At 47.3% G+C, this 7,586-nt stretch overlaps 1 long non-coding RNA gene across 1 annotated transcript; it reads right to left on the reverse strand.

The window, feature by feature from the left end:
- Window positions 1–754: 754 nt before the first annotated feature.
- LOC146025883 (uncharacterized) lies at window positions 755–6,459 on the reverse strand. The gene is made up of 4 exons (XR_014454312.1): window positions 5,989–6,459; window positions 5,161–5,324; window positions 1,786–1,848; window positions 755–1,121 (listed from the first exon to the last, which is right to left on the reverse strand). It is a non-coding gene; the product is annotated as an uncharacterized LOC146025883 (long non-coding RNA).
- Window positions 6,460–7,586: the final 1,127 nt, after the last annotated feature.

The following is a 7,586-nucleotide window of genomic DNA, read 5'->3' on the forward strand; positions in this document are numbered from 1 at the left end:
GGCTTCACAGGTGTCCGCGTCCCCTCGCCATGCTTCGGGCTCGCTGCGCTCGCCACACTTTCTATTCTCAACTCCACGCCGACGTGGATAGTGGGGGTATGAAAAGGTCGTAGGATGCGTACCGCCGCCCCTCGCGGGCTCGCTGCGCTCACCACGCTTCGGGTTCGCGTTGATAGTGGGGGTGGTACAGCCTCAAAAATGACATTTGGGGGCCATTGAACATGTTTAATACTAATTTCAATGCATTTGGATGCATTTCTCTTAAAAATCGCATGCGATCGCATGCGATTTAAAAAAAAATGCTGAAAAACTGCAAAAATCGCATCCCATCGCATGCCACTACATTTGGCATGCGATGGCATGTGATGGGAGCCGTGAAAGTACACACGTACCAAAACGTTGCAAATAAAAGCCAGTGGCAACTAACTTTTGGACAAAGATGGGGCGGGTGGCTGAGGTCCAGTGACGTCAGCTGCCAACCCCCCCGACATACATTGTCCTGCCCACATACCCATAGTAACGCACAACATTTTCATGGTGACACAGTCCACCCCCGCCCCTATCTTTGTGAGCGGCTTGGCGACTATGCAAGTGTGACAGCCTACCCCAGTCACTATAGATGTTATATTAGTATTGTTATGTTGTGGATAGGGAATTTTATTAAAAGAAAACTGTATAGTAAAAGTTGCTGTGCTGGGTGCAGAGACTGAGGCACTGTTAGAGGCCTCTCCGCATCATGCTGATAGACCGCGTGAGAACGTTGTAATTTACTGTGCAGGACTAATAAAGCTGCCTGGAGCGTGCTGTCAGGGAGAAACGACCGCTGCGCACGGGAGCAAGGAGTTAAAAGCACTGGCAGTAACGGCTGTAGGGCAGTCGTTGGGAAGGTTAGAGAAGTGAGCAGAGCTGCGTCTGAAGGACCGAGCGGGTATCCCGAGAGATAGTGACGGTACTTACCGATTGCCGGTGGTGATCCCGGGGGTCCAGCTCCCAGTATAAGCGAAGGTGGTCAGCGAGGTGATCCCCGTGCAGCGGAGGACAAGCCAGCCTTGGTGACGGGGTATCGAGTGAGAGATCCCCGCTGCGTCATCGAGGAGGCCGGATCTACGCCGCGTCACTGCCTATGAGAGAGAAGATAGAAGTGGTGAGTCTGCATACGTACCCGCCCATACTAGGTTTGCCAGCATCAGTTCCCCATATCCCTGTCACTCAAGGTGACTGCAGCAGGGGAAGGGCGAAACCCGACCAATCGGGTCAGGGGAGGCCTTAGGGGAGGCATTACCTCAGTATCGTGGTACACATAGATGCAACTACGCAGCAACAGTAACTAAGGAGGCCAAGGGCTAAACCCGATGGTAAAAGCATCAGGGGACGCCCTCTATTGCGCAGTGTAAAATATCCAGAGCTGCCAGAAATAGACCAGCGCTTGTAGGAGGCATAACCATAACCTAGTGAGCCAGTTAATTAAGGGTGAAACCCGGTACCATACCAGGGGAAGCCCAGGATTACTTATTCATCAGTAGCAAGCCGGCGAGTCAGTGTGGACCGTACTACAGGCATTGATATCCGTATAACCTTAACCCCGTGCCATCCCAGAACGCCTTAACCACGAGTAACACCATAAAGATTTCCCCTTAAGGAACTGCTACACCCCGTGAGATTCAGAGACTATTTCGGGACAGATAGGACGTTGGGGACTTCAGGGAGGGGTCGTGACCCTTAGGGAACCGGGTCAGAACTACAGGTGTACACAGTAAGGTATTTTGTATCCATTGTCATTGTTACCTTTTAGCCTAATATGGCTGCCGTGTTCAGTGAGGATAGTTTTAGTTGTCATTGATGTAACGTCTAGAGTAATAATAAGATAAAACAGGAAAGTTAGTTATTCACCTAACCCCATTATTGCGCAATAATAGCACAGTAAGTTTACATAGACTGTGGTGGGGAAGTTACTTATTTATGCATATTATGGTAGTGACGTAAATACAATTGTTAATTATAATAAGAAAACACTCAGGTAAGGTTGAGCTATTGTGGCCGCAGAGGAACAGAAGTGGCGAGAGGGAGCAGCGCACGTTCCGGCATAATAAAAATCCTGAGTGTGTTTGTTTGAAGAATTAATTTATTGTTGGCCTGCGTGCCACAGGTTGATGAATTGGGATCAACTGTGATCCAGTAAATCTGTTTAATAAATTTTAAAATATCTATTTGGTCTGACCGCTCTTATATTAAGAAGAACCACCACGCTGAGTTCGACGGAGCTATTGCCACCTAGTGTATTAAATTACATTGTGACATTTGGCGTCATCCGAACAGGATTAAGACAAAACGTCAACAATGTCTTCAGAGGAACAAGACGAAGTGCTGGAGAACCCGGGGAGCGGAGTGTCCTCTAGTGTGCAGACGGAGGCCACGGAAACGGGCACGAACCCGCTAACGCTACCCTATTACTTTGGAGCACCATGGCTTCCCATGTACTCCGGAGAAGAAAAAGATGGAGATGGAAGGGTGTTTAAGGCATTCAGAAAGAGGATTCGATCCATGTTCAAGTTGTACAAACCAGGAAGTGAACAACAGATAGAAATATTGTTGGGACAATTAAAAGGGGCAGCTGCAAGAGAAGTAGCCTCGTGGCCTTCCAGACAAAAGCAGACGGCGGATCAAATTTTTCAAAAATTAGCTACAATATTCGACACTAGTACCCTGCCGGAGCGAAAAAGTAGATTCTATAGTAGAAAACAGAAGGCCGGAGAGACGCTCCGGGATTTCGCACTCGGTTTACAAGAAGCCTTACGGGACATTGAGGGAGAGAGTTACGTTGAGGGAAGGGTGGAAGACGATGACACCTTAATTACTCAATTTATGGAGGGAGCTTATCATGAAGGTATCAAGATACAGTTAAAAATGCTAAGACTGCAAAACGGTCCCAAAACCTTCGAAGAGTTTAAAGAAGTAGCTATTAAAGTTCTCGGCAAGGTCAAAACCAAGGAAGTAACCTTCGCAGAATGTAGCGGTTATGCTGAGGAAAACAGTAGCGAATTGGAGGGAATGTTGCCAGGAGAAGAGATCCAATTAAGGCCAGCTATTGCCCAAGGGGTACAGACACCCGCTGCGGAGGTCAACTATACTTTAAAAGGACAAGTGGAAGATCTGGCCGTCAGTGTGAATCAAATTAAAAGAGATCTACAGAGACTGGCTCAACGAAATTCTTCTCCCCCTGGGGGAAATGGGCGAAGGATGCATGATAGTCAGGGAAGGAGTGACTGGTGGGATAGTTCGTCCGCACGAGGACGCCGCTCTACGGACCGATTCGACCCACAGGGACGTCCGATCTGCCGGAGATGTGGGCAGTGTGGGCATGTCGAGAGGTTCTGCAGGAGTGAGCCGGCGTTAAACCAACGACCCCCGAGGACGGAGACCGATCCTCGGGGGAACTAGGTGATCAAGGTCCGGCGCCAGAAGAATGGTCTCCACAATATATTGGGAACTGCCCCGTTATAACCATTACGATTGAAGGACAAGATGTACCTGCTTTACTCGACACTGGGTCGCCTGTTACCACCATCCAACAGGGACTGTTTGATCGTTACTGGATATCCAAAGGACCCCTTTTGGCTCCTCCGGCCTGGTTAAAATTGCTAGCCAGCAACGGGCAAGACATCACCTGTGTGGGCTATTGTGAGTTGGACCTGCAAGTAGGACAAGCAAAAATGCCCAAACAGGGTTGCTTAATTACTAAGGTCAATAATCCACTGGTGCCCGCCGTCATCGTGGGCATGAATGTCCTAAGAAATTGTCCTGCAGAGCTAACCTCGATACTGACACAAAAATCGTACAGCCAACCTCAGACTTTGAGCCAAATTATGCAGCACTCTATTTATGGACGGAGAAGCCCGGCAGGGAAGAGAGTGCTGGCTACTCAGGTACAAGGAACTGTTACGTGGTTTAACGTCCGTAAGAGGTATGGTTTCATCAACCGGAATGACACTAAAGTTGATGTCTTCGTGCATCAGACGGCTATAACAAGAAACAACCCCCGGAAGTTGCTGCGCAGTGTCGGAGACGGCGAGGTGGTGGAGTTTGATGTGGTCGAAGGAGAGAAGGGTACTGAAGCAGCCAATGTGACTGGCCCTGGCGGTCTACCGGTTAAAGGAAGCCGTTTTGCTCCCAACAGACGCCGGTTCCGCAGGTGGTCCTACCCGCCAAAAGTAGAGTACGCTGCAGAAGCTAGAGTAGAAGGAATCAGTATGTACCAAGCGAGAGAAGAGGAAAGAGTGGAAGAAACATTCCCTCTGCAGAGATCTGTTCAATGTGAAAGTCCACCGCCATTTCTCCACCGAAGACGTTTTGGCAAAAGAAACCGAGCCGCGAAACAGGAACTTAACACCATGCCCGAGGGAACCGAAGTTATAAAGCCTGATGGGGTGAACGAACATGGGCATCGGCTTGAACTGGCTGAGAAGGTAGTGAAAGAAGAGACGGAGACAGTTCACTCTCAATCAAGGCTAAGTTATGGTCACACTACGAATGTTGCATCAGACCGAGTTTGGAAGATGGATGGTCAATGGAGTAGCGAGTTAGCTCCCTTCCGGGAATCGGAATCAGGTGCGATTGTACATCTTCCGGCTACAGACACTAGGGTGTGTGAGATAAGAACGGATGTGAATAACCATCAAGTTCTTAGCATGGTAGTTAGTACCTATATTAAGTGTATTTAGTTATTGATGTTTATAACTGATAAAAGTAAGATGGCTTTAAAATGCATGAGGACATGCTCCGCTTAAGAGGGGAAGAATGTGACAGCCTACCCCAGTCACTATAGATGTTATATTAGTATTGTTATGTTGTGGATAGGGAATTTTATTAAAAGAAAACTGTATAGTAAAAGTTGCTGTGCTGGGTGCAGAGACTGAGGCACTGTTAGAGGCCTCTCAGCATCATGCTGATAGACCGCGTGAGAACGTTGTAATTTACTGTGCAGGACTAATAAAGCTGCCTGGAGCGTGCTGTCAGGGAGAAACGACCGCTGCGCACGGGAGCAAGGAGTTAAAAGCACTGGCAGTAACGGCTGTAGGGCAGTCGTTGGGAAGGTTAGAGAAGTGAGCAGAGCTGCGTCTGAAGGACCGAGCGGGTATCCCGAGAGATAGTGACGGTACTTACCGATTGCCGGTGGTGATCCCGGGGGTCCAGCTCCCAGTATAAGCGAAGGTGGTCAGCGAGGTGATCCCCGTGCAGCGGAGGACAAGCCAGCCTTGGTGACGGGGTATCGAGTGAGAGATCCCCGCTGCGTCATCGAGGAGGCCGGATCTACGCCGCGTCACTGCCTATGAGAGAGAAGATAGAAGTGGTGAGTCTGCATACGTACCCGCCCATACTAGGTTTGCCAGCATCAGTTCCCCATATCCCTGTCACTCAAGGTGACTGCAGCAGGGGAAGGGCGAAACCCGACCAATCGGGTCAGGGGAGGCCTTAGGGGAGGCATTACCTCAGTATCGTGGTACACATAGATGCAACTACGCAGCAACAGTAACTAAGGAGGCCAAGGGCTAAACCCGATGGTAAAAGCATCAGGGGACGCCCTCTATTGCGCAGTGTAAAATATCCAGAGCTGCCAGAAATAGACCAGCGCTTGTAGGAGGCATAACCATAACCTAGTGAGCCAGTTAATTAAGGGTGAAACCCGGTACCATACCAGGGGAAGCCCAGGATTACTTATTCATCAGTAGCAAGCCGGCGAGTCAGTGTGGACCGTACTACAGGCATTGATATCCGTATAACCTTAACCCCGTGCCATCCCAGAACGCCTTAACCACGAGTAACACCATAAAGATTTCCCCTTAAGGAACTGCTACACCCCGTGAGATTCAGAGACTATTTCGGGACAGATAGGACGTTGGGGACTTCAGGGAGGGGTCGTGACCCTTAGGGAACCGGGTCAGAACTACAGGTGTACACAGTAAGGTATTTTGTATCCATTGTCATTGTTACCTTTTAGCCTAATATGGCTGCCGTGTTCAGTGAGGATAGTTTTAGTTGTCATTGATGTAACGTCTAGAGTAATAATAAGATAAAACAGGAAAGTTAGTTATTCACCTAACCCCATTATTGCGCAATAATAGCACAGTAAGTTTACATAGACTGTGGTGGGGAAGTTACTTATTTATGCATATTATGGTAGTGACGTAAATACAATTGTTAATTATAATAAGAAAACACTCAGGTAAGGTTGAGCTATTGTGGCCGCAGAGGAACAGAAGTGGCGAGAGGGAGCAGCGCACGTTCCGGCATAATAAAAATCCTGAGTGTGTTTGTTTGAAGAATTAATTTATTGTTGGCCTGCGTGCCACAGGTTGATGAATTGGGATCAACTGTGATCCAGTAAATCTGTTTAATAAATTTTAAAATATCTATTTGGTCTGACCGCTCTTATATTAAGAAGAACCACCACGCTGAGTTCGACGGAGCTATTGCCACCTAGTGTATTAAATTACATTGTGACACAAGTCGCCAAGGACATGCGCAAAGGGGACCTGCGCATAATAGACCATGGGCATGCACAGTCCCCTACAGATTGTGACTGGGCCGAACTCGCAAAATAGCTAGTAAACCAGAATTACCCCCGTGGTACATTGATTTTGTAGGTTTTTTTTCATTAAATTTAGATGTGAATAAATCCCAAATTTCAAAAGTATGAACAAGAAAAAAGTAAGGAAAAAAAAAAGAATTTATTAAAAAAAAAGTATGTTCTACAGAATAATACGAGAAGTAATTCTAGAATTAATAGACCTGCATGTACGAGTGGCCACGTTTCATAGAGTCACATAACATGCATACAATATAATATATATAGACCTGACAGCTGGTTAGTGGGAGTTACCATGTTCTGATAACCTTCCAACCTATTGTACGCCTCAGTATAAATGTTATTGGTAGCTACATCGTATAAAGTACCTTGTATTGCATAAATAATGTACCGTAAATCTATCATCATTTGTTGCCAAGTAACAGCTGAAAAAAGAAAGAGCAGTACAGTATACAGAATTGTAAAGTGCTTTGCAGTACGGCTTACACAAAAGAATAAGTATAATATATTGTATATTGTCGGGCAGCACCCACCCTATGGAATGCCCCTCCATGCACACTAAGACTCTCCTCTAGCCTCCAAACTTTCAAGCGTTCCCTGAAAACTCACCTCTTCAGGCAAGCCTATCATATTCAGGACCCCCACACAACCTCCAGTAGCGTTCCCTGAAAACTCACCTTTTCAGGCAAGCCTATCATATTCAGGACCCCCACACAACCTCCAGTAGCGTTCCCTGAAAACTCACCTCTTCAGGCAAGCCTATCATATTCCGGAACCCCCACACAATTTCCAGTAGCATTCATATCTAATTGCATCCCATCAGGACTGTCTTGTTATCTGGTGGGACTGCCATGCTATGGAATTCTATCCTTATGTATCCCTCCTATTATCCCTATAGATTGTAAGCTTTCGAGCAGGGCCCTCCTACCTCCATGCCGGTTTGTATCTACCCAGTTTGTTTAATCACTGTTGTTTCCAATTGTAAAGCGCAACGGAATATGCT

Source organism: Crinia signifera, chromosome 8 (genome assembly GCF_055691185.1).
Source record: "Crinia signifera chromosome 8, ASM5569118v1, whole genome shotgun sequence".
Taxonomy (NCBI): domain Eukaryota; kingdom Metazoa; phylum Chordata; class Amphibia; order Anura; family Myobatrachidae; genus Crinia; species Crinia signifera.